The 26,230-nt window shown below is 38.6% G+C and overlaps 1 protein-coding gene across 1 annotated transcript in view; it reads right to left on the bottom strand.

Moving 5' to 3' along the window:
- Window positions 1–8,329, bottom strand: part of LOC139685717 (sodium- and chloride-dependent GABA transporter 1-like) — a 73,190-nt gene extending 64,861 nt beyond the window's left edge. Inside the window, exon 1 of the mRNA XM_071582750.1 lies at window positions 7,984–8,329. The gene's annotated coding sequence lies outside the window, so the exon portion shown is untranslated. The remainder of the gene's footprint in view (window positions 1–7,983) is intronic.
- Between the last annotated feature and the right edge of the window lie 17,901 nt (window positions 8,330–26,230).

The raw sequence follows: 26,230 nt of genomic DNA on the forward strand, positions 1-26,230 counted from the left end.
ATTTGTCTGATCTTGCATACTAATCCTGGCACTCTGGCATGTAGTGAACTCGCCAGCCAAACAAATGTCATATTTTCAAAACGTTCGTGATATACAGTGTACTGAGAATACCAACTTGGAAGTAATTTCTACGGTGGTATTTTACCACATTTGGCGATTAATTCTAAATTTCTGCAATCATTATAAATATGTTATAACATTCATGGGTTATAGTACTATAGTGTTCATTCATAGTACCCTTTCCAGGCCCCGCGCCGTATCTCTGTGAAATACGATTTCCCTGAAAGGTGATCGATCAAACGAAGATTATTGCGCAACGATTTTACTGTATAAGCCTGCAAAAAGCGTTGGCCAGGTCCTTCGAGGGAGGATGAATATGGTAAAATATAGGCAAATGACAAAAAATCCTTTTAGTCTTCGCGAACCAAATTCCTTGTAGTGACCATTTACCGGTCTCTGAAAAGTTTTGATGTGCTGAGGTTACTGTGAAAATTTAGATAAAGAAAAATGTTGGGAAATGAATTATTCAGATCACAGATAAAATAAAACCATATCATTCAGCAATTTTCCTGGCAATTCAGACTGTTTGGTTGGCTTCTACAAAGAAGTATAAACATGTAAATGCATGAAAACGTGATTGCTTTCCTGAAATGGTTGTTGTTCGAATTATTGCAGCCTTCCTAAGTTTACCAATCGGCTTTCAAAAGTTGGAGTTTAGTGTTGCTTAAATGATCTGTCTTCTTAGATTAAATACCAACTCTTAAGAGGTAGTTTTTCAAATTAATGGTCAATGAAAATGGGAAAATATATTTTGAAAAACCATCCCTCGTTTTTGGAATAAGTGTGTAGTATCATTATTAACATAAGTTCACTAGACGATATTTATTACCCAGGATGTCTTAAAAACGTTTTAAAGTAATGTTGGAAAATAATCTGCTGTTATTGATAATTCTTTCCCAGGTTAAATATATATTCTTTTCCTTGAATTTATACGTGTTGTGATACTTCGTGGCCATGGTCGTATCAATGCCGTCTCCCCTACCATTCCATGCTCATACGGGGTAATATTACTCCATGGGAAGTCTCTAACTCCCTTATTGTAAGTTAAAGAGTCCAACATCATGTAAAATGAATGAATGGATTGAAATTTCAACTGTGTGCTAAAATGTTGGATATATTACCAAAATTTATGATAAACTGGTTATGGTTCAGAGGTCGGCCGAAGAAAATAATCGAAAACGGTAGAACTACACCGATTGATTATTACAGTATGAAAGGAATTTAATCCGTCGCTGGTTTCTCCGATGGGGCTGAATCAAAAGATAATAATTTAAACCTCGAAAGCGGATTTCGTCTCTACCAATTCAAGCTTATTTTTTCACATTCCGTAATCATTAAACATTTTACATCTCGTAAAATCTTAGGTTTATTTTACAGGCTATATTTACACCTTTTATTGCTGTGAAATTACAATCCAATCCTATATAATTCACACGTAAAATTGAGACTGTGGCTATTAGGTGACCATATTTGCACTGAATACTCTTTCTGTGTCTGAAAAAATGATTTTTGCACCTTATAGGGAATGATATGAATAAACTTGAATGAAAGAGTTTGTCTTTTTGCAGTAAATAATAATGAAATCAAGAATCTACATTTTAATATGAAGAATTATTGTTACCAAATTATTTTTGTAATTTTCTAGATTAGAGAATTTCTAAATAAAGATATTTAAAAAAGCACTTTTTATGGTAGAACGATTAAATGAATTCAAAATAGTGTCCAAAATCATAATTAGAATATAGAAAATTCTTTTCTGCCTAAAAAATGTGTTTTAATTCATGCCGATACCACTGACTAATTTCTCTTTTGGGTAGTGCAGAGGAAAATACCGTGCTTAATATGTAAATGCAGAGGAAAGAATTCCATTTACATCATCGTGAGGAGTATTTAGTCACAATAACATATGAAGTATTCTGCAATATAAAGTCATTAGGTAGAGGCCGACTCGCACAAATTATGCGCAAAACAGCCAAGTAAGGAATGGAATCCAGGCCTAGACCATTCAGAGGACGGGCAATGCATCCAAATTGGCATTTACGTTGTCATGATAAATAAGTTTTTCAGCGTTCATTATATGAATACTATTGTGTGGGTACCTCCAATAGTAATAAATTCTTCGTCAAGCAAAGGTGGGGAGAAATATTTATATGTTTTATATATGTATGTGTATAAAAAAACAATAATATGTATGTTTGTGTGTGTGTGTATAAAAATTTATTGACGTAATAATTTCATTTTTTGAAAGGATGCCACCATACTATATATGGTATACCTCCAAGGATAAGTTTGAAAAGGAGCTAATCCCTTCGGCCAGAGCCACCAAAATTAATAGATCCTTATTTGGGCCTAAACCACGTGTTTAGACTTGTGTTTAGCATTTAAATTGTAGTTTATTTATTTACAATACATATAATATCCAAATTCCAGATGTTTTGCTTAAACGGAAGGGTCTACGAGAAAAATAATTGCAAAGTAAGACACTCAATTATACCTTATCATCTCAACTACATTCCATCCCTATGTTAATGAGAGGCCATATGCAGGCAAAACAATTTTGAAAAATTAAAATTGAAACATGCATTCATATTTGCGATAAATTGGCTACTTTAAGGGAAATTTTGAGCATATTGTTTTACTCTGTAAAAGGAAATATTTTCCACCAGATTCTAAATTTGGGACGGTAAGAGACGCGAGGAAGTTACCAAAATATTTTTTTTAAATAATCAATTAATTGAAATGAGCATTTTTGGATACCGATCCGTTATATTTAAAATATATTGAAAATTTCTCCTTGCGCATCATTTTCAATTCATTATTTCTAAAAACTAGTGCCACAATATGCCTCCACTTAATGGAGTATTTTAATTCAGCAGTAATATACTGACCACCAGCACCGTCTTGTTCAAAGTCGTCATGAAATTTTACATCAATAAAACCTCGGCTTTTTTGCTCGGTACTTTTTATACGGGATTTTATTTGAAATGGTATGTGGAAATCAACATAGGTATAGGGAATGCCACGCGCTCAGGTTTACGAGAAATAGACACCGCGGAGCCGAAATATCGATGATTGCTGCACATTAGAAGGGCAAATATTGAAGCTCATTCCTTATGGAGAGTAGTCCATTCGATAGGGACCTACAAATATCAACCTCTTTGATTCAGGCTTCTGAACCAGAACTTTAAATGTTAAGGAGAACCAATGCATTCTTTCGTTGGTATGGAGGTAATTCAGAAGACTCCTTCAAAATTTACCGTAGACTAGTCAGCCAAAAATAAACCATATTAGTAATCGAGCACGGATAAGAGATTTATTATTTAGAGCTTCCTTGTTTATTTCAACATGGACACTGGTAATTTGTACGTTATTTGTAGATCATCAATCCTCTTCAACCCTTGGTAAAAGTTGCCATGAATTATAACCTAGAATGCAATAGGTATATAATAGCCAAAGGATAACTGAAATAAGTGACTCATTAGACTGGATAATGAGATGGTTTCTTATTTCTTCAGTTTTTCAATAAATAAAAGAATTACGATTCATCCGAGAATCCAACTCAGGAGATATCCAGAAACAGCTAATCACCCACCGATCACCCAATGGCTGATCAAACCCAGGGCAGAATACCAGTACTAATACGTTGAAATTCATCCTGAGGAAAGTATTTTTTCCAGAAGATATGTTGTGAAACCATTGATTCACATTATACCAATTGCAGGTGGTGAGTGTAGAGGAACTAGCATTATCTATTCCAACACTGTGTAGTACATAGCGTACACAGTCTAGATATGTAGGAGTAAAAATGCCACTAGTCACTAGAAAAGGTTGAAAATGTGTTACAAATACATAATGACTATTACATTTAAGCAATCCGATCATTGGGAAATCCTTTGTTAATTAAATTTTTTATAGAAAAAGATTATTAGCACGTCTTGTTATCTCATCCTTACGATGTGGAAATGAAATTGAAGAACTCAGTAAGAGAATAAAACTTCACCTTTACTGAGACTAGAAAAAACTCAACAAAATGCATAACCATACGAATGCAGATGAATAACACAAATGAAATTGTTACAATATTTTTCGGAAATCCAGGTGCAAAGGCTTGGCATATTTTAATTAACAACATTACAGCCTGAATATTCTTGGTGAAATAAACGAAAAGCTTCGGTATTGTTACTAATATCAGCTACATTCTTATTACGCCAATGTAAGACAATTTCAATTGCAGAAAATATTTTAGCCTTAAAAGTTTTGAATTAAAATACAGAATGTTTCGTTTGAATGAATGCCAAATAAATTTTCACTTAAACAATGCTAATATGAGTGACACTCAATACGTATTCCGACCCCGCTCGACTCCCCAAAGGAACCTTTCAGAATTCCACTTCAATTTTGGCTCATGGATTTGAAATATAAATGCATCTCTTAAATTATAAATGCATTTTTTTAACATGGCTTTGTGCCCTATTAGACGGATAGGGACGTGTTAATTCACCGCGGCCGTAGAGTGTGGGTGAGATCCTCGAATGAATCCAACAGGTAACAGCGTCTTCGTGCTAACAGACGCCTCTCAGCGTGTTTCAAATCCAGCCTAAGGCAAAAAGACCGAAAGACTGGCAGTTACTGTTGATTAACGCACTACAGCGTTCAGTCGGTAGGGTTCGGCACCTTTCAATACCACCGAAGTGTCGAGGAAGCATTGGTTCTCATATTTTCGGAGCATCATGCCGGAGTTGACTCGAGTTCTGAATTTCAGGGCGCATCGATTAGCACGCGACGAATTCCTTCCGAAGAGTATCTTTGGAGTGGTCAGAAAACATATAAAACGGAGCTACCACAGGCGAACGCGAGAATCAGAAGAGCAATGGGCGTGGTGGAGTGTGCCAGAGGAAGCGGGGGCGGGGGGCGTTGAGTGGGGTGGCTTTTGGCAGTTGGGGAGGGGAGCGGAGGGGGTCGGTAGGGTTGGGAGTTAAGGTCCCCGCGGGTGGAGTGGCGATCTGGAAATAGCAAAACTAGGAAGGAAGGGGTAGGGAGGAAGGCGGATTCCGAAGGGAGCCGGAAGGGGAAGATGCACGCTGGTAGAACGGGAAGCGGAGGAAATTCTTCGCTGGTGTTTATGTCCGTCGGCGTTTAGTCAGAGTGCTCATAGAGTATTCCTGACCTCGCTCGTAAAGCGTCGGAGAGAGGCTTTTAATCCCTTCACCCACTGCTCCTAGTCCGTCGGGCGCCTAACTTCCGGCGATATGGTTTTTTCCGGAAGGAATGACCGCTCTCGTTTTGAGAACTCCTGGGCAATTTCACGTGTTGCATATTTCCAGCTAGCAGGTGAGGTTGGGGAGACTTGTTGCTTTCGCTTATGAAGTTCGTTGAGCAGAATGCATTTAACAGATTAAAAAATACGGTTTCGTGACTTGGTGAGATTCATAGTCGTTTTCATATGGCGTCTTAATCATTTGCTGTCTATAATGTCGCACGATGAGTTCATTACGGAGAAATTTGATCGATAGCACGTTAAAAACATTACACTGGTAATTCACGCTGCGTCACTATGTCAAAAATAGGGACAAAATCTGTAAATGACAAAGGAGGCATTGGTAGTAATATAAAATTGAAATGAAATATAAAAAATAATGCTTCTTGTGATTGTCTGACCATTAAGAAACTAGCAAAAAGTAAATACAAGTTAAGAGGCTAATAATAAGTTTGATATAAATATGGGCCTTTTCGGCTCTGATGAAAATAATTTTATCCAACAGGGTGAAATGAAATAGTGCCATTAATGGTAAGCGTGAAAATCATGATAATTAAAACAGGAACAATGTCATCGAATTCAAATTATAGCACATGATATAATAAACACCAGAATACGGAACCTTAGGGTTAATCAATTAGAACGCGGCACACTCTTCTCAACGATTATCTTGGAAGCGCTCAGAAAACATTTAAAATGGAGCCACCACACGTGGATGTCAGAGCCCGAGAAACGGCGGGCGTGGAGTGTGCCGGAGGAAGCGGAGGATATGGAGTGGGGTCGCGTTCGGCGGGTGGGGAAGGGAACGGAGAGGGGCCGGATATGTCATTCTAAATTATCATGATGTGAGAAAGGAAAATTTATTAAGTTTTAGAATGGTCAGTTTTACGATGTTTATGATAGCGTATGTAATTTATATCAACATTTCTGAAAAGTTGAAACTATGAAAAATATAAGGAACATTAACCATTTATCAAAAGTTCTGAAATCATTGCTTACTCTCTACTGCCTTAAATATCTCTTCCATAAACTTTAAGCCCAAATTTAGATAATTAGTGGGAGGAGGAATCAAGGGAAATAACACAGTCTCAAACGCTTCCGAACAGGACTCCACACAAATCACTCATTACTCAAAACATAATTGTGAGAATGAAAGGGAAAACATATGCATTGAAACATGCACGACTCTCTATGCGCACCTGGTTGAACGAAATTACACTCCTTGCTGAGAGCTCGCAATTTGTAGCGATTGTGAGCATTACCTCACACTCCCTCGGTCATATGTCCTTTTGGATCGAGGAAATGACACTCACGCAAAACGTGCGTCCGTATTGCTTCTCTGCGGATGCGAATCTCATCCTCGAATTTTTCTCTTATCCTCCATTCCCCCACCCTCCATTTGGCTTTCTCTCATCCCTCTTTACTGCTCAGTTTGCCGTGCATGGATATTTTTCCTCCACCATCGATCACGACCACTCCAGCCGTCCAAACGGAGGACTTAATTACACCCTTTAAGCATGAGGCAACGTTGGTTTGCTTATTTTTTCCGGCACCCGAGAGCGTGGGTGTGGTGGCTGGCGTGCGTGCGGTTGGGTGGGTGGCCCGGGATGGGGTGAGGAGTAGGGCAGCCACCGTAGGGAGGGGGGAGGTGGCGGCTGCGTAGAGAGGAGGGGGACGGGATGAGGGAAAGGATGGCGGTGCTGTGGACTTGGAATGGATGCGAATGTCATCCCATGAGCTCTTCCTTTCATTCAACCAATCATTCGTTTACGCCCGCGACCCCGATACTTCCCTTCAATCTTTTACCTCTCCCTTTGCCCCCTTTGTGGCGGCCCCCTACCCTCTTTCCCCCCGTAAGGCCTTCCCCCACCCCAACAGCCAATATCATCCTTCCCGCCACCCCTCTTCCTTCCCGCTACCACCATCTCCTTCCTCGCGTCGCCAGCATTTGCATTCACAATCCCAATTGCCGGGGGAGCCCTCTCTCTCTCTCAGTATTCCCTCAAGGGCCTAAGAAATCCGTTTCCAAAAAACGCTGCCTTCCCGGTGAGGGCAAACTGTTGCGCCGGGAGGGATGTGTGTAGGGTTGATACCCCCACCGACTCTTAAGTCCGGCGGCCCGAAGATAGCCAACCCCCGGTCAACTCGAGCTCACGGGAATCGGGCGAGTGGGAAAATACCCCTCGTGTCGTTTCGACTACCCCCGTTTGTCACGGAACATCATGGGGGTAGTTGAGGAGGGGGGATGGGTGGAAGGGGTTGCCGGAAAATGTCCCGCACTTGTAAGGGGGGGGGGGGGAGAAGATTGAAAAACAACAAAAACTATTTAATCGTTCGACAACCAGTGGACCGAAGTCTAGACTGCGTGATTCCAATGCACATTTCGGCCAAAGTCGACCCAAAAGACGTGCCTCCTCGAGAAACCACTGAGATGTGATTTCAAATTTACCGCCATAATTCCTCTCTCTCATCGTACTCGCCAAAGAAATAATGAACTCAAATCCCTCCCCGTGAAGAAGTGCTTCCACGTGTGGTCGGAGAGCGTCCTCCTCTTTCGTTGAAGTTAGCGCCTCGTGGGTCTCTGACGCATGTACGCTCCTGTCCCTCTCCTCTGAAGTTTCACGTCGAAACGTCACTCACACCACAGAAGTAATTTGCTCTCTCACCTGGGATATATCTTCTTCACTTGGGCGTCGGTGATCCTCGGGCGTCTATCTCTCGAGGTCTCCCTCGCGTCTCGCTCCCGGCTATATACTCCTGTCGCTCCTCTCTTTCTCTCTCTCACGGCTCCCTGTTGCGAAGTCCACGCTCCTGCGGCTCTGCAAACGCCCAAATTGTCACGCGGTGAAGGAGAAGGCGCGATCTCAGTGTCAGAACATGGCGTAGAGGACTGGCAGCTTGCTCGGAGCCCGACCAACGACTACTGTGCGTCTACGGCTGCGGCGCGAACTTGTCTCCACCCTCTCTAGTGGCTGCTGCTCGCTGTCGCGGTCCAAGCGCAGAGTGAGATTTGTCAGAGGCGCGGAGGCTCTTGGGTGAGAGGGTGGTCGGGTGGCCTGCCGGGGGGAGGAGGGAAAGGGGGCGGTGCGTGCGGGAGGGGCTTATGGCGTAGAGGGTTGAGGGGGAGGGGTGTTTGTGGGTCCGGGACGGTAGGGGGGTGGGGGACGGTGGGTTCGCGGGAGTGTGGGGGCCGCACCGGCGGTGGGGCCTTTGGCTGCCATTGGAGGTGGGTGAAGCAGTTACGACAGATGAAACGTGGTGGCTTCGAATGGCCCGGGAGGAAACCCATAAATCTCGCCTCGCAGATCTCTCTGTTCCGGCTGCCAACGACGGATTCCACCTCGTGGATCCCTTCCCACACTCCCTCTCTCACTCTATCTCCACCCCCGCGATCTGCACCCCTCCCTACCCTCCCCCCTCAGCCCTCCTGCGCGCCCACTCCTCCCTCCCTCTCCTCATCCCCCATCTAAACAACCCCCCTCCCCCCGACAAGCTCATACGCCCTCTCGGCCGTCGGTGCGCGGGGCGGAACGCATCATTCCGCCTTATGATTTTTCGGCTCGGGACGCAAGTGCACGCGGGATGACTCCACCACCGAGGAGAGATGCGTCTCACCACTCCCTCTCCTGTTTCACGTTGTTACCGTGGGTCCGAAAAATCCATTTGGAATGGTATGGGTTCCCTTCCCTCCGTCCTACACTCTTTCATCCGCCCTCGAAATAAGGCACTCGATGGTCCGAGTCTCAGCGGCGGGGACTACGCTTATTGCGAAACATCGGTGACGTCACGAGTGACCGAAAACTCAGAGAACTGCACATTTACTAAGCACATGTGTCATCGGAGAATGTCTGGGGATATTGGAGCGACTTACCAATTCTGAGAAAAATGCAGACTTCCAGTGAAGCAAGACGGGAAGATATAATTGACATTCTAGGGTTGCAGATAGAAATAATATGTTTGGCTAATAACTGCTTTGATTAGTATGAGAATATCTTCAACTATCAAGATCTCGGAGCAACAATAAGAAAATCCAGAGATCACTTATCGTACTCAGAGGACTTGCAATTTTAGACTATATTGAGCCTTTCATATGATTTTCGTGCATTAAGTGGTTTTCACTTTCAAGGATACTACTATGGCCATCATCTTAGCTGATATTTAATCGTATTTTAATGCATTTTTTATTTAAAGTTTTGATTCAATTCACGATTTATACAATAAGTCCCAAATTACCAATGCATATTCAAGACGTAATAATATCAAATTAGATGTATCCTTGGAAATTTTGCGTTTAAGTACTTTTATCATTTTTGTTTGCTGAGGTAAAAGTTCTTTAATCCAGATCTCCTGATATTTGGAAATGAATGATCTATATTAGGCTCTATGATGAGATAATACCCGAGGGTTTCACTTGATCCACAGGACATTCATATCCCTTAATGATTTTATAGGTTTAAGGTGTTCGGGTTTATTTAACAAAGAGTTATGATATTTAATTTTTTTCAGATTTAGTGGGAGGCACCACTCATGACACCTACGTCTACGTAAATTTCGGAATTAGTTATTGCGAAACGATTTCTCTCAGAATGAAAGCAGTACGTTGTGGAATAAAACCAAAGCAAAATTCACAATTCGGCAGAGGTAACTCTGAAGAGTTCCGGGTTTTACTATGACGAACCTTTTTCAGTATTTTTAGCCAATGCAAGAAACAAGGAATGTGTCTAATTCACAAAAAAAACCTCACAGTGGTTCAAACGATTGTCAAACAACAACTGAGAGTCTAAAATGGCTGAAATTTGGAGAGTGCCTTGAAATGCAAGCGCAAATATATTCCCCAACTTTTGTTGAAGAGTGCTTTCATATTCAAGTTGAGGTCGGAAACTGTTCAAACAACCTTTTTACTTCCTCAGAGATAATTTACCTATACGTAATATGTACAGCCCACCCATTCCACCACGTTTATATCCCCCTATTAGTTTCTCTCATTTTCTCTCATTTTATTGTTTAACCTTCTCTACTTCCTTCATTCTAATTGTTGCGTTTAAATGTTCCCATTTATTTTTCATTTATCACTTTTGTCATCTCATCTGTAAGCCAAGGTTTCCTTATCATTTTCCTATTTACTATTCCAATCGTTTCGTTTGCGGCGTTCGAAATTCCTTTTCTGAGATGTTCCCAACTTTCTTCAATTTTACTCATACCCTTATCCTCATTGATCAATATTTTCACTGTCTCCTGGTGTACCTTCTTTTTTCCCTCTTATTGATTCTAAGTTCCGTTTCCTAGTCCGTATTCCTCTTTAATCTAACGTTACACTGTATTAACACTAAATTATGGTCTGGATAAGCAACAACATCCTGGAAACTATGAGAATTAATTACCGTATACCTAAATCAGTGCCTAAAAATAATATGTGGTAACTGATATCTCTTTGAGTCCCTATGAATTTTTTCCAAATAAGTGCTTAATGCAGCGTTTAAACCAAGTATTCTTAATGATTAAACCTTGTCCCCAGCAGATTGTTATTTCTTTCTCCCCGTAGTAATTACTTGTTCTTAAACCGTAGCCACTTGTCTCACTACCACCTCTCCTTTCGCCCATTACCGCGTTCCAATCTCCTTTAACTAGCGAATATTTCCTCCGAAAAACACTCGTCGGAGGATACGGCAAAGGAAAAATGACACAGCTTGTGTGAGGTTGAGGTTGTCCATAGACATCCCCGAAAACCAAACCAAAGCCATTTGGCCAGTACCCCAGCACACTACACGCTGGACTGTCGAGCATTTCTTGACCCACTCTCATTCTTTCTTTCCCTTACCTCGAGCAGAAACGGCATAAGTTGTACATAATGCGTAATTTAAAAAAACTGTGCGGAAATCCTGAATAATCACTCTTATGCAAAGAGAATGCAATTCCTCGCCGTTACAGGCCAAGTCATTTTAACAAATTCATAACGACGTAGGAATGTAACATATGTGTAACGGACAGACTGTCCGCTGATAACACGCCTATGAAGGGTTCGAGCCATAATGGGACGATCAGTGTTAACTGATGGCTGAAATAAAATATATGGAAAGTTAATCAAACATTTCAGTTATCAATGCATACCTCAATATTTAAAATAGGTGATAGACTATAGATAAAAGTGAATGAGATTATCTATCATCACAAGCGTCAGAACTTTATTACTTTTTGCTTAAACTCGAATTCGATATTTTCTTTCAAATGAGCAACGTTTGCTTTTTCCTAGCCAGTTTTCGGAGACTATTTTCCAGGGTAAATATAGACCTGAGCAGGCATTGGATCGTCGATTTTCGAAATATATAAGAGGTCTAGGCTGAGCTGAAAAAACTGGAAAGTATTTCTTCTAACTCGGAATCGAAATGCCAACCGCAGGTTTGGAAACATTTTTAACATGGTCAATTGAATCAAATAATTGTCCGAGTAGTGAAGAGTTCCGGGTTTTACAATGACGAACCTTTGCCAGTATTTTTAGCCAATGCAAGAAACAAGGAATATGTCTGTGAGTGTGCACACACACACATACACAAACACCGATATATATATATATATATATATATATATATATATATATATATATATATATATATATTATATCGTTGTGGGTTCGTGTGGGAAGAATATGGTCGGAAGATTTCGTCAGATCAGTAAAAGTTCCCTGCCCAAAAAAGGGAAAGGCAGTCGTATGCGAGGACAATAGAACAGCAAGTTGATTTTACTCGCAGCTATAATGGTACTTTGAGTAATCAGTAAAAGAATGGGGAGCGGGGTAAAAAAAATACTTAGGGGTTGATCAGTTTATTATTAGGAAGGGGAGAGATACACCTACACGTAATATGGGGTCTCTAATAGAAAGGAACATGAGTATGAGGTGGTGAACTTGTTTGCTTCGTGGATTTCGAGAAGGCGTTCGATAGAGTCACTTGGGTTGAATTAATAAATGTATAACAGAATTAAATGCAGTGTCTGGCAGGAGATTAGGAGACATGCATATCTGCCTTCACTGTTTTTACAATATATAATTGGGGAATTAATGTCAAGAAAGGCAAGGCTGGCTGGAGGCAGGAGTAAAACAGGTGGGAAATCATTTAGATTTTCGGAAGATCAAGCTTTAGCTATCCATTTAGCCTAGCGGATACAATTGATGATAGAGCCAATAGAAAGTAAATGTGATAGGTATGTGATGAGAATAAATGATAAAAAACAAAGGTTTACGGTTTTTGAGAGGGAAGAAGGCTAAGTTAAACGTTTAAATTGGATGGCAAAAACTAAATCAGACAGAAAAGTTTCCCTATCTTGGAAATGTGTAAAACCAAGATGACCAAGGGGTATTAGAAGAAGAATTTAAGTAGTAAATGAATATTTCACTAGAAGGATGGAATTAATGACAGGGAAATTGACTGAGAATGTCAAGAAAGGATTACAGAAAACTTTTGTATGGAGCGTAGTTTTTCTGGGCGCGGAAACTTGGTCATTGAAACAAGGTGGTAGGTTTATATAGGACGCTTTTGAGATGTGTGTTGAAAAGAATGGAAAACGTAAAAAAGACGGAAAAAACAAAAGAAGAGGAATTAGGCTTGGTGAGATGGGACAGAGGATTGTTGGAAAATACATATGTGGCAGGAAAAGTGGATTCAGAGCATTTTGACAAGTGATAGAATGAACCTTACAGAGTCAGGCTTTAATTTTTGGTAGTTTCGTGCATTCATAAAATAAAAGAGAGAACGTAAGTACACGAATATAATTTTGAACTATAAGCAAAAGCCAAATCGCCGGAAAAATGCTATTATGTATTTTCTCGCATCAGGCATAGAAAATGGTTGCAAATTAAAAATACTGATAATATGTCAATGTAGCGCCTTTAGTTTAATTTAAAAATGGGGGTGCAGCCGCGAAACTTAAAACGCATTGGCTTAACAGGAATGTCGCCCGTGTGCTCATATATGCAAGGTTTGTATTGAAAGTATCGGTAGCAATTTTTTCCTGATGTGTGCGTGTAGTGCTGAATTCAGACCGTCGGTTAAGTGTGCGGATGCTCGCAGATCGTATTGGCTTTGATAAGATTACAGTTAATACCATTATCACTAAAAATTTGGCAATGCAAAATATCTCTAAACTTGTCTCGAAGGTTTAGACGGAAAACCAAAAGCAGAGTCGATTGTCTGCTTGAGAAAACTTGCAACAGCATCGCGATGATTTCCAAATCCCCTTTCAGTCCCGATTCGGCACCAGCAGGCATTTGCCTATTCCCAAAAGGGAAATCCTCCCTCAAAGGACACCACCATGGGACCCTAAGTGCCGTCAAAGAAACTTGCTCGCGTACCCTTAAGAAACTTCTGGTATCCGCCTACAAGGGAGCCTTCGAGTTGTTGAAAAGCCGCTGGCAAAATTGTGTCGACGCTCAAGGGATTTACTTTGTAGAATTTGAGGAATTCTAATAATATCGAAACATTTCCCGATAAAGTTTATACAAACCTTTAAAGCGCCTTGTCTCTGTACTTCGCTTTCGATATTTTTGTACACAGTACCCTGCAAGTCATCGCTAGGATGTGTGGCAGAGGGTGATTACATACCAGAAACTTTTGACCTCAAAGTTCGGTCGGACAACGTTATTTTGATTACTTTTTGTTCGTGGGAAAATTGACATCTTAATGTATCTGTTCTAAACTTGATTTCTCTTATTTATTGACATGAGATCTCCTGCTGCACTACAATATGCCTTCTACCACATCTATTTTCAGAAAAATACACTGTCTACGCTTGCAGTCTTCCGTTCTTTAATTTCACAATACTGTTACAGCCTACTATTTACTTAAATTAAAACATCCCTGTATTTATCATCTAATGAACTGTGTCAATTCCATTTGGTGGAGATCCTCATAAAACCCCCTCCAACAATCTCTAATGTCGCAATCATCCTGGAAAGTAGTACCACTTGTACATTGCAATTCAATGTGATAAATTATTTATTGCGTCCATCCATTTATTCTCTCCCTTCCGTTTTGCCTCTTCCTTTCAATCATTTTACAAACGCTTCATTTCCTTAAAAATCGTTCTGCATTTTTGCTGTTTCCGGTATTCGTTTGCTTCCCTTACTTTGTTCACACTTTAGCATTCATGAAAATTTATTTTTGGAGCATCATAAGTTATTCCCCTACACTTCTTTCTTTTGACTACAATTGTTTTCTTATTGTCTTTCTTTCATTGTCTTGTCTTTCATTATGATCACGGAATATTTAACTTCTTCAGTCTACCATGCCTTTTGTCTTCCAGCCACAACTTTTCTACGTTACTTGCGTTCCATATTCCTTTCTTTCAAACTTTCCACAGCATCATCCTCACATTCCTCTTCTATATACTCATACCCTAAAGTTTACATTTTTGCTTTGTGGATTTTCAACTTTTAAGTTCCATTGGTTTGTCTCTGATCTCACTTGTGCTCGAGGCTACATTTTGCAAGTATTGTAATTGAATCTGTGCTCACACCAAATAGGTGGCCAATATTTTCGGAGTTCACTCTTAAACTATCTTAAACTTTCATATATTTTTATACTATTGCTCTTTAACGAGTGGGTCGCGGTAGTCCAGGGGGTAGAGCGTTGGACTACTCACCGGTGGGTCTCGGGTTCGATTCCCCGGAAGTCTCTGGGCACCCAAGATATGTGATTTTTCGGGTACCAGATCTTCCTGGGAAACCATAACCGGTCCAGGGAAAGGAACTGGCCCCCCTACTCTTTGAATTTCACACGCCGTCGGGCTTAGTACTGGGTGAACTCTACCGTCACCTACCAAACCGACCTTCGGGTGATTACTGTTTTTTTTTAAATTCTTTTACGGGTGCCTCGCACTCAAAGGGTTTCTGACATTCTGTCTTCGTCAAAAGTTGCATGATTAGCTACGATTCCAATTTTATAAATTCAGAATTCTATAAAAACCATTCTATGAGACGGTAGCTTGTATTTTATTCCACGCATCTTACTTTTCTCATTCAAAATCAAGCCTGTCTTCTGGTTGCCGTGCTCGATATTGTCACATTATAACCACAATAGCTTATTATTTCCATCACTATAGCACAGATTGCTATATTTTCTTATAATCTCAACGCATCGCAATAATTTAGTTCACCCACTATTTTTTTCTTCTCTCATCTATTACAGCACATACTTATTTTTTTAGTTATGTATATTTTAAGCTTGAAAAACCGGAAATTCTTTGAGGCTATCTGTGGAATGAATGCAACAGTATAACAGAAAAGTAGTAATTCTAATTGATCGCCAGTTAGTTAAACCCCCCCTGGCGGAATGGTGATTCCATACCATCTGTCCCTTTCCCAATCCGCTACGTTTAGGCTTTAGTAAGATAGATATATATTTTAGGGGAATTTTATTTATCCACATTCATATGAATAAAAACAACAGTAAAATATCAATGAGTACGCATTGCCAGAGACTTGTAATTTTAAGAAACACGAGGATTGTACCTCTGATCTTTTATAGCGTAGGCCAAATTCAAATAGGGAATCTCATTTTGAAAAACATCTGTGAATGAATGAGGGACACATAAAGTAATAAAAAACCATGAGAGACCGGCCGAGAAAATGCGTAAAACTTTGGTAACTTACCCAGCACGGGTTAGCGCGGTAGTGGTCGCTTCAGTGCTTAGTACGCGCTCACAGATTTGGCTCGCGGCTGAGCAGCCAACAGATAATAACTGACCCCTCGCCTTCCTTTCACGAGTATCAGTAAGAATATCTGTCTCTCTCATTTTCCAAAGTGACTTGACGTCACCGACTGCGAGCGAAGGCGTCGAGGGAATGGGTCGTAGAGTGTCGGGAAAACAAAGGAAACGTAAAATAAAAATGAATGGAGAACACTGAAAGTCAAAAAGTATAATATTGAGTCACAGCGTTGCCAAATTTTCTGGTTTGAAAATCTGCTAAAACCCAACGCCAGGGAGTTGACAAAAGCTTAATGTAGGTGGGAATCGTGAATTTGTGAAGCTCCTTAATAAACACATTAAGAGAGTTTAAGCATTTGAGAGTATCAAAATAAATTTGCCCCTATTTTTCCTGCTTAAAATATGAAGATATCGGATTATTCGATTACCAGCTATATAAGGTAAAAGCGACTGTTAATTGACATTAAATATTACAGAAAACACTTCGGTATTCTAATTTAAAAAGAGTGAGATAGTTCTGAGATTGGAGTCGGTATTCCAACTTTTTCACTTAAAAACTAACAAAATATTACCAGTGTAAAATTAAATTCAAATGAATTGCGTAATTATCTTCAGTTAACCTGGATCCAATCGGTTATCAACTAAATCCTCGGAAGATTCATCAGCGCTCTTAATCGGTAACAGTGAGCAAATATCAAGTTTATAAAGTGTAAAAAAGTTAAAATTAAGAAAAAGAAAATCATAGATGATTGCACAGCCCTATATAGGCATTTCATGCATCAAGAAAACTCTGAATAAGGTCAAGCAAATGTCATTTAAGAAAATAAACAATGCGGTGGTATTAAGAAAATATAATTTGATGGATTTCGGTTAAATGAAGGTACAATAGGAATTAAACGGTTTTAACAATAATTTCTTAAAAGAAAGAAGATTTCAAGAGAGTAAAAAGGAGTGTTGGAAAGGGTATGAGAAGTAATGCTCCAGAATAAAAAAATAAGAGCTAAGTTGGTATCTGAGTTAGCGAGTAGGATTTTTGGATTAGAGTATGAAAAAATGCACTCGAATAAGTGGAATAAATTAACTATATGAGCAATAGGAGATTAATAGAAGAAACATGAAACCAATAGTAAGCAACTATGTAAGAGAAGATTCTCTACATATAGAAACAAATACTTACAGACGGTAGCACGATTTTTTGAATACATATCGATGGTTTCAATTTTATGTGATTTGAGGCATCTTTAATAGGAAAAAGAGAGGAAATCATATTTGAAGCGAGCGTAGCATGTGTGCAGCATTCCAATCTGGTTTTTTAGGAGAATATTTCATCTTAAAGGGAGGTACATGGTACATGTGGTGAATCACTGGATTCTTCGTTTATTTAATGATCCAATTAGGAACTATTACAATAAATATTACCCTTATCATCTATGGTCAGAATTAAAGGAGTAAGAATATTTGAACTTGCTGCAAAATCTCACAGTACTTTCACAAAATTGTTTGTTAGAAGAAGGACAATTTTAATAGACTTTTAAGTATCAAGAGTTAAAGGATTCAAATCAATATTTTGATTGGGAAATATAATTTGCAATGGAATGCATGGGGATCGTCAAATAAGTATTTGTTAGAAACAATGCATTCTGAATACCCAATTAGTTTCCAAGGATTTAGTGCCGTAAGATTTTTTATTTTCTCAAAAATGCAAACAGGTCATGTTTTACTATTCGAGACGTCCTGCTGGGCAACCAACCCGCTCCTTTCCCTGCACACCATTCGCCATCACCAAGGCAGGTGCCCCCTCTCGCTCGTTTCCTCCCGAGTCTCTCTTCCCTAGTGGAGGAGCGACCACCTCTTTGTCATGCATGATTTATAATTACTTTTAACTAGCTCGTGCCTGCACATGTCGGTACGACGACAATCTAGGCTTAAAAAGATAAATAAATTTTATAAATAATGGATTGATTCAACAACTATGTATGTGTGTATATATATATATATATATATATATATATATATATATATATATATATATATATATAGGGTAGAGCGTTAGACTGTGCTGACCGGAGGAGCCCGGGTTCGATTCCCGGGTAAGGCACTCTGGGCACCTGCAGCTCCACCCAAGCTATTTGATTTTTCGGGTACCAGACATTCCTGGGAAACGTTAACCGGCACAGGAAAAGGAACTGGCCCCCCTACCCTGATGTGTATATATAATATATATATATATATATATATATATATATATATATATATATATATATATGTATATAACCATAAACACAGTAATCAACCCGAAGGTCGGTTTGGTAGGTGATGGCAGAGTTCACCCAGTACAAGCCCGATGGCGTGTGAAATTCACACATCAGGGTAAGGGGGCCAGTTCCTTTCCCTGTGCCGGTTATGGTTTCCCAGTAACCCACCCACACATATATATATTGGGTCGCAGTAGTTCAGGGGTAGAGCATTGGACTATTGACCGGAGGGTCCCAGGTTCGTTTCCCGGGCAAGTCTCTGGGCACCTTCAGCTCCACCCAAGCTATGTGATTTTTTGGGTACCAGATCTTCCTGGGAAACCATAACCGGCACAGGGAAAAGAACTACCATATATATATATATATATATATATATATGGTAGTATATGGTATATATATATATATATATATATATATATATATATATATATATATATATATAGATATAAAACTGTTTTTCCTATAAAGTGGTATGATAAACGAGTGAAATAAAGTCTGCGGAAAAAACTGACGTTGTTTCAAGGAGAAACTTTCAGGGATTTTATAAGCCTGCATTTAAAACGATAAAATCTTTTTCATTTTTTATAAAGTAATTTTCCTAGCTGGTCAAAAAATACCGATAATTATCCGATTATAATACAAACAATCTCTGGTGGGGGGATTTTGAATTTGGAGAAAATGATTTAACCTTCATGTATTATCCAAAAGATTAAAATATTATAAAAGTAGACCATCTTACTAGTTGTCTATTAAATGTTTCTTCATTTGAAGTATGATTGGTTTAACTGACCACAAATGATTTTCTGAGAAATAAACTAAAAATTTCTTCCAACTCTCAGGAAGAAACGCACTGCAAAAGATAAGATAGATTGTAGTGCCGACTTACTGCATGAGAATGATTTCATCATTTAGCTGTAATTATTCAGGGGAGGGTTTAAAGATGACTTTGGGGTGATAAAATCCCAAAAAAACTTATCTACCTAAACAAATCCGAAATTTTGAATCGCTGAATACCTTGAAAATAATATATGGTATTGATATAACCCTGAGATACTTCTCAAGTTCATTTTGGTTCCCTTTTTAGGCATATATCCATTAAAAATAAATATGATTTTTGAAATCAAATTATAACTTTCCTAAGAGTTAAAGAAAACATTGTGAATACCATGTGGGAGATTCTTCAGACATAATATAATTCATGAAGATAATTCATATTGAAATTATTGCCGTCTATTGAAAGGATCAGACTATATTACCATTCGTTCTTTTTTTGTACATTAAATATTCCATTTTGTTCACATACATTGCTTCATCCCTTCGGAACTATAAGAAGGTAGACAAAATGAGTTGATTAAATTGGGGGACATATTTTTCATTCGATAGAGAGACAGGAGTTCATAGCCATATGATCAGAAAATCAAAATAATGCAAATTTTATGGGAATAAAAACGCAAGCACATCTTTCCTTTCGTATATACTTCAGAAGGTAGGAATGTATATTTCTTATTATTTTGTTTTCATCGCCCCAACGAATTACAATTTGAGGAGAAGTGTAGCTAGGAAAAAGTGAAAGAAATGGGTAAGGTGTTATTCCCTCCTAGTATTTTGTTAGCATTGCACTCATAAATAGAACCTGTAACAGTAGGTCATAATAATAATTAACGTTAGAATGAGCAATTTATTTTTCTTTCACAAGAAGTAGCGCAGCAAAGAGTATTGAACTTCCATTTCCACAGCCTTTTTTCAGTCATCATTTTACTTCAGGCTAAATTTTTTGCTATCCTATGAAGTCAATTTTTTCGGTATAAGTATCATGCCAAAATGTTTCCCTGTATCAATTTCTCGCTTCCTGTCATCTCCAGTCTCTGTTTTCCAGGAATTCAATTGACAAACTGAAGGACAGTGAAGAGAAAGGCTCGGCGCCGGAAGCGCAGAGAGCTTTCAATTTTTGTGACTTTCGATAAAATTAACCATTGGTGGCGCGTGTAAATATTCTGCCATTTTCAAGCATAGTATATATAACCATCTGGTGTAATAAGTCAAAAAACCAAATATGTAGTTTTGGAAATTATTCATTATTATTAATAATGTATTCTCCTCAAATATTAAATTAATTCTTTTATTAAGACATTTTTTCATTACATTTTGATTTTATTTCATATTAACGAAAAAATTGACGATTATAACGAAAAAATGGAATACCTGTGACTTTTAAATTTTTGGTTAAGAAAGGGTCAAAATTGGTAATAATGGAATTATGGAAAACCCATCTCAAAAGATAGCGGCATATCGCATTACTATTCAGTAAATGCAAATGTAGCGCTCTTATTCAAATGTCTTTGCCCCTCGTTATCTATGGGTTTCTCTTTATCATCGGAATTTCCGGAGTTACGTATATTTGAATGCAATCCCATCTTCCTTTCAACTGTTCAATTAAAACTTAAGACTGGGGCCATGACGGTAATCGCACAATGATTTCACAATGAGATACTTGCGAATATTTTCAATAATATCAGTTATGCGTGCCTGTCATTGTGAGAATCAAGCTGATGGTATTAAGTTAGCTTCACTCTTCAAAGGTCTGGGTTTCAGACGCTGATAAGAATTCATCAGATAAAGCCAGGGTTTTCGATTACTACCGCGTTGTTCTATGTGATTGCAGGACAGTTTTGATGACGTCATAGTCATCAAATCGAGTGAAGGAATATTGACCTGAAGAATTCCATCTAAGTGGACCTTCAGCCTGTTGGGCTGAACAGGGAGTATGTGTACCCTGGTGTTATTTGCAAATAACCGTGGAAGCCGTCGTCATAAAATCGTATGGCTTGCAAAAACTGTTTTTTTAATAGCGGCAAAGTGTTGCGTTATCTCACCAACTTACATATCTCCGGAACAAAAATATTCAAAATTGAAGATTATGAACCCTATGCCCGATAAATATGTTGTGGGCACATTCTCGAAATTTTGATATTGATCCAATTATTTATGAGCGTGCAAATATCGTGATGGAAATTACAGCCTTATTTAACTGTATTTTCAATTCAAGTAGGTGCTGCGAACTAATGTGTTGGAGTACTTATACAGAGTATTTTTCTTGAGATACTACTAAAAGAAGTTAATAGACTTTTGTCATCATATCCTAATGTCAGCATTTATTCCAAGGTATGAAATAGGAAGAAAAGTAATAAGAGAAAAATAGAAGAAAAAGTAGAAATTCACTTTGAAATAAGGTAAAGTACAGGGACAGTTTAGGAATGCCTATGCGCAAGGATACTGGTAGAAAAAGTGGTGCACGCAGAAAATCTTTTGTGAATGGGATACTTAGATTCGTAATTTTCTGATTGTGGGAAAAAAGCCATTGGAAAAGTATACTCAAATAGGCGAAAAACTGGCCTAAAATAAAAGAAAAATTTCTTTCAACCCTACCAGAGCCAGTCACAACTACTGTATGTATATAAATAACTGCCGCTGTGGTAGCAATCGTTTTTTGGCCTGATCAGTATTTCACCTACTATTTGCTCTAGGTTGCATGTATTTTGAAGCACTACTGTTTTAATTAATACAAGTTCTACAGCTTGTGCTCGTACTGCAGTTCCTCTAGAGATTTCAGTGACAGTCCTAGTACTGTGACTGAACTGAAAGTATCCTGTAACTGTGCTTGTACCGAGAACAAATGACCAAAAGCACCAAAGTAGTTTTATCATACTGCAAGATTTATCTTACATTATTTACCGGCATATTAGTTATTAATTATATAACTAGGGTTAGTTATTCATTTAGTTATTGTTACGTTGAAGGACCAATATCGTCAAGATAAATGTTTACGATCACGTAATATTTACTGCCCTAATTTTAGCATATATATATATTTAATCAATAATTTTGGCTTTCCACAGTTAATTATTTAATGAGTCCTATTATACAATACTTGCGTGAATAAGTCTATTAAAATGAACTTAATTGAATACCGAATGCGATAATTTGGTAGATATCTCACTGGAACTCTTGTGCCTACTGGCCTTCACTGCAGTTAATTAGGACTTCTATTTTCTTACTCTGATGTTTTATTTGACTCAAATTTATGAACCCCTACAATTGCTTTGTGTGGATAACTTTAATTGATATACTCAATCAATTGAAGCTAGAAAATTAAAATATTAATTCAATATACCTATTAGTAGCTATAGTACATGACCAAACAAGTAATTTTTCTGTTTGTTGAGTTATTAAAAATACCATATCATATTATTTTTTAATTTCATAGGCCTCACCGAATATTTCACAAGACATTCTTAATTGAAAATGTATGCATATCTTGAATACACGATAAAATAACAGTGTTAAATTTGATTATTATTTTTACTTCTTTACGCAAGCGTAGTTATATTTCCAAGAAAATAAATGTTATTATTTTCATCGTCGCCTCTGTGTCAAATTTTAGTATTTCACTAGTTACGTGCCATTGATGAAAATTACAAATGAAACGATATTACAACTAATTTGCGACTTAGTTCTAGGAGATGCAGATGGAAAAATAATTTCATGAACATCAAAACTTAACGGATTAGGTTAACTGAAACACGCTGGATCAAGTATTTTAAGTCCATGGCATAACAATGATTCGTAAAAATACTCGTGAACTAAGCATATCTGTAGATATGATGATAGAATATTTTAATCTCTTAAACGTATTTCTTTACATAATCAAAACAAAATTAATAATTTCTTGTAATGTTGCCTTGAATTTTCATCATAAATATCAGCATTGTACAGTACACACAATGTACATGATGGAGTTTACAGGGCATATTAGGGGGAATTTTCACTGTCAACCACGGTGGGTGTGGGTTAATCAATGATCGAGATGGTGTGATAACGAATGTGCTGGCTTCCCACGCTGAGATCCCGGGTACGAATCTTGGTGATGGTAGTATTTTTCAGGGGTATCTCGATATCTACTTATATCTATTGGGTTGTCATGTAGAGATGTGTATGTATTTCGTCCATCCGTTCGAAATGGAATACGCCGTCCGTCGGATAGGACGTTTAAGTGTGGATCCCTTAAATTAAAAGTAGGTTAATACCGACGCTAATGGAGAGTATGCCCTGAATACCCTACCATTACCAAATTAACTCAACTATGACGTTGAACTTAGCTGTCGTTCGCCTTCCCTAATAATTACTATTACTTGGGTGCTGTTAATATCTTCAGTACACTTTCTTATACGATACTACTATGATACTAAAGAAAGTTGAAACAAGTTTGTTACTTTGAATAATAATTTCCATCTGAATATCAAAGTAATATGAAATTAGTTTCATTAGTAGAGTATTGAATATTGTTGCCATACTTCAGTTTGAGCTAGTCTTTCAAAGAATCACAAAAAACCCAAGATCTACTCCGAGGGTATTTATCGAAATTTTTAGATCAGCACAGAATGTGATCCCTTTTTTTACTTAGTTTTACTTAGTTGACAGTAATTAAGACTTTCAATATGAATTTATTTTCATAGCAAAGTATTCGCTGTTTCCGTCAGTGTTTCAGATAGTTGGTTCATCTATCTCTATGTAATTAAATAGGAACGGTTCAACAAATGAATTCCTGGTTTAGTTATGAATGTCCATTCATTCTTCGGACAGGAAATTTATCTTTAGACCCTTAAAAGCCTTAAAAATAATAATTGTGGGGAGCTGTCAATAAATATGTACGTTAGTGTTTTGTATTACTCTCAATAAGATATTTGAATGAACTGAAGTCATAATTTATTAGAAGTTAAGGATATCTATATATAATCGCAAATTTTCTGTGCTTGAAAAACCTATGCTTCTTTGAAGCCACTTGGACTGGGAAACGATTATATTCGTTGAACTTAAATTTTGTCTTGTTAGTGTGTGCAATTTCAATCAAGATATTTTAAAAGTTTTGTTTATCATTTTAAGTTAGCAAATATTTCCTATCCTAAAATATCTTCCATTTGAGGGATCCTTCGACCAATGACAACGCGTATGCAGTTTTATTCTTTCCTCACGACGTACAGGACGCTAATTGTGTCTCAATCAGGCATAGAACTAGGCATTTTAACATTGAACCTGGAAATGCTTAATAACAGTCATAAATCAATTTTATTGCCAAATTAAAGTAGCAATAAAAAATAATTTCTATTTATGCTATTCCTGTTTGTGCCTCCATTCTTCCAATGGAAATGTTCACTTTGCATTTTTTTATTTACAACGCTTCCCAGCAATAAATTTTCGAAGGCGAGGGTGAGTCGCTCTCACGGAGGGTGGGGGGAGAGAGAGAGGGGAGGAGGTCGAGTGTATTTCCTAGTCGAACAACAGTGGCGGCGCCACTGGAATGCAAATGACCCTCCTGTGGTGACGGCATATGGCCCACTCAACAGCAACGTGCTCGCCATTATTCTGTGTCGCATCGCACTTCTTCCAGTTTCCTTCAAATAGCCCCGTCAACGGAATCGCCGATGAAGCGGAATAATTTTTCCCCAGCCTCCCCTACACTCGAAGGCCCCCGCGGGTGGCAGAGGCGAGGAGGAGGAAGTTGGGGTGGGGGAAGAGGTGTGGAGGGAGTTGGAAACAGCCAAATGTCATTTCCACTCGGAAAAAAATCCCGTGCATCCCAGCGACGCTTGGCCGGCGGCGGCATCGCTCATCACCACTCGAATACTAGGGCGGGGAAGGAGGGCGGCGGCGTTCGCTCTGCCCCATCGGATGCCGCACACGATTTACAGTCCTTCCCCCGCCCCTCTCTCTCTCTCTCACACACACACACACACATACACCCGTCTTCCCCAGCGGCGTCCGTACCCTCCTTAAACCCATCGAGGGGGGAGTTCGAGGGTAGGGGATGGTCCCATCCTATCTCCCCGTACACCCATGCGCGTCCTATCCCTCCCGCCAACCAGACCCCCTTCCTCTTACATGCTTGATCGGGTGAGTCCCTCTCCTGCATTCCTATCCACTTTGTCATGCCATTCAATGCCTGATCACGCGGACTCGCAGGCCGCTCCAGTTTAAATAACCCGACAATGAGCCGCGTCATCATTCACCCGATCCGACGCGATTAACTAGCGAGTAGGTGCGAGACGTTGTTTACTGACTGACTGACTGTGTCCGGCGTTTTTTTTTTGATTTCTCGGATGGAAAAATAAATTGATTTTTTTTCCAAATTATATTCCTTTCTACATTTTGAAACGTCGAAATCTTCCGTAAATTTAAGTGCTCAAGTTAGGAAAATGGTATCGACCTGGATTTTAGCGCATAGGTAAAATCACATTTGCAAAATGTCCCCCTGTGTGCACTGTTGGCCATTATATAAATATTAACTCATAAACGTATACTTCTTTATTAGAATTTTGTAAAACTGAACTATTGTACAATGTGCAATTGTAATGTGCAAACTATCAATATTTGGTTACCTTATATTATTAGCTTCCCCAAATTGTCGTAACTCTGCCAGCCTTCATGCTGTCTAAAATTCTCATTCTCTTATTCCCCCTCTTAGGTTACTTGGGTAGTTCAATCAATTGCTTTTGGTAACCCTCATCTTTCTCTAGACTGATGTTAAATTTTCAGCTTTATCCATCCCGTGGTCTCATTTTCACAGTCGATTAAAGCAGCAAACTTTGGTTTATTTAGAAAAATGAACTTCATGCGGTGAATAAACACTTCTATTATAAAGGCTTAAAATTGGAAGAGATAAAAGCTAAGTTGGATGAAGTTGGAGCAGATGAAGAACATCTGCTCCCACATTTGAGACTGTTTACAATTGGAAAAATAAATTTAAACGTGGCCGTGCATACACAAATGATAGGCATTGTTCAGGCATCCAGTGGAAGTGACTCACTCCAAAATGATTGAAAAAATCCACGATATGTTTTAAGTGATCGACAAATCCAAGTTCGCGAAATAGTTAGAGCCACAGGTATATCACAAGGTAGCTACA

The sequence above is a fragment of the Hetaerina americana genome, unplaced genomic scaffold, assembly GCF_022747635.1.
Source record: "Hetaerina americana unplaced genomic scaffold, ioHetAmer1.1.p SCAF_12, whole genome shotgun sequence".
Classification (NCBI taxonomy): Eukaryota; Metazoa; Arthropoda; class Insecta; order Odonata; family Calopterygidae; genus Hetaerina; species Hetaerina americana.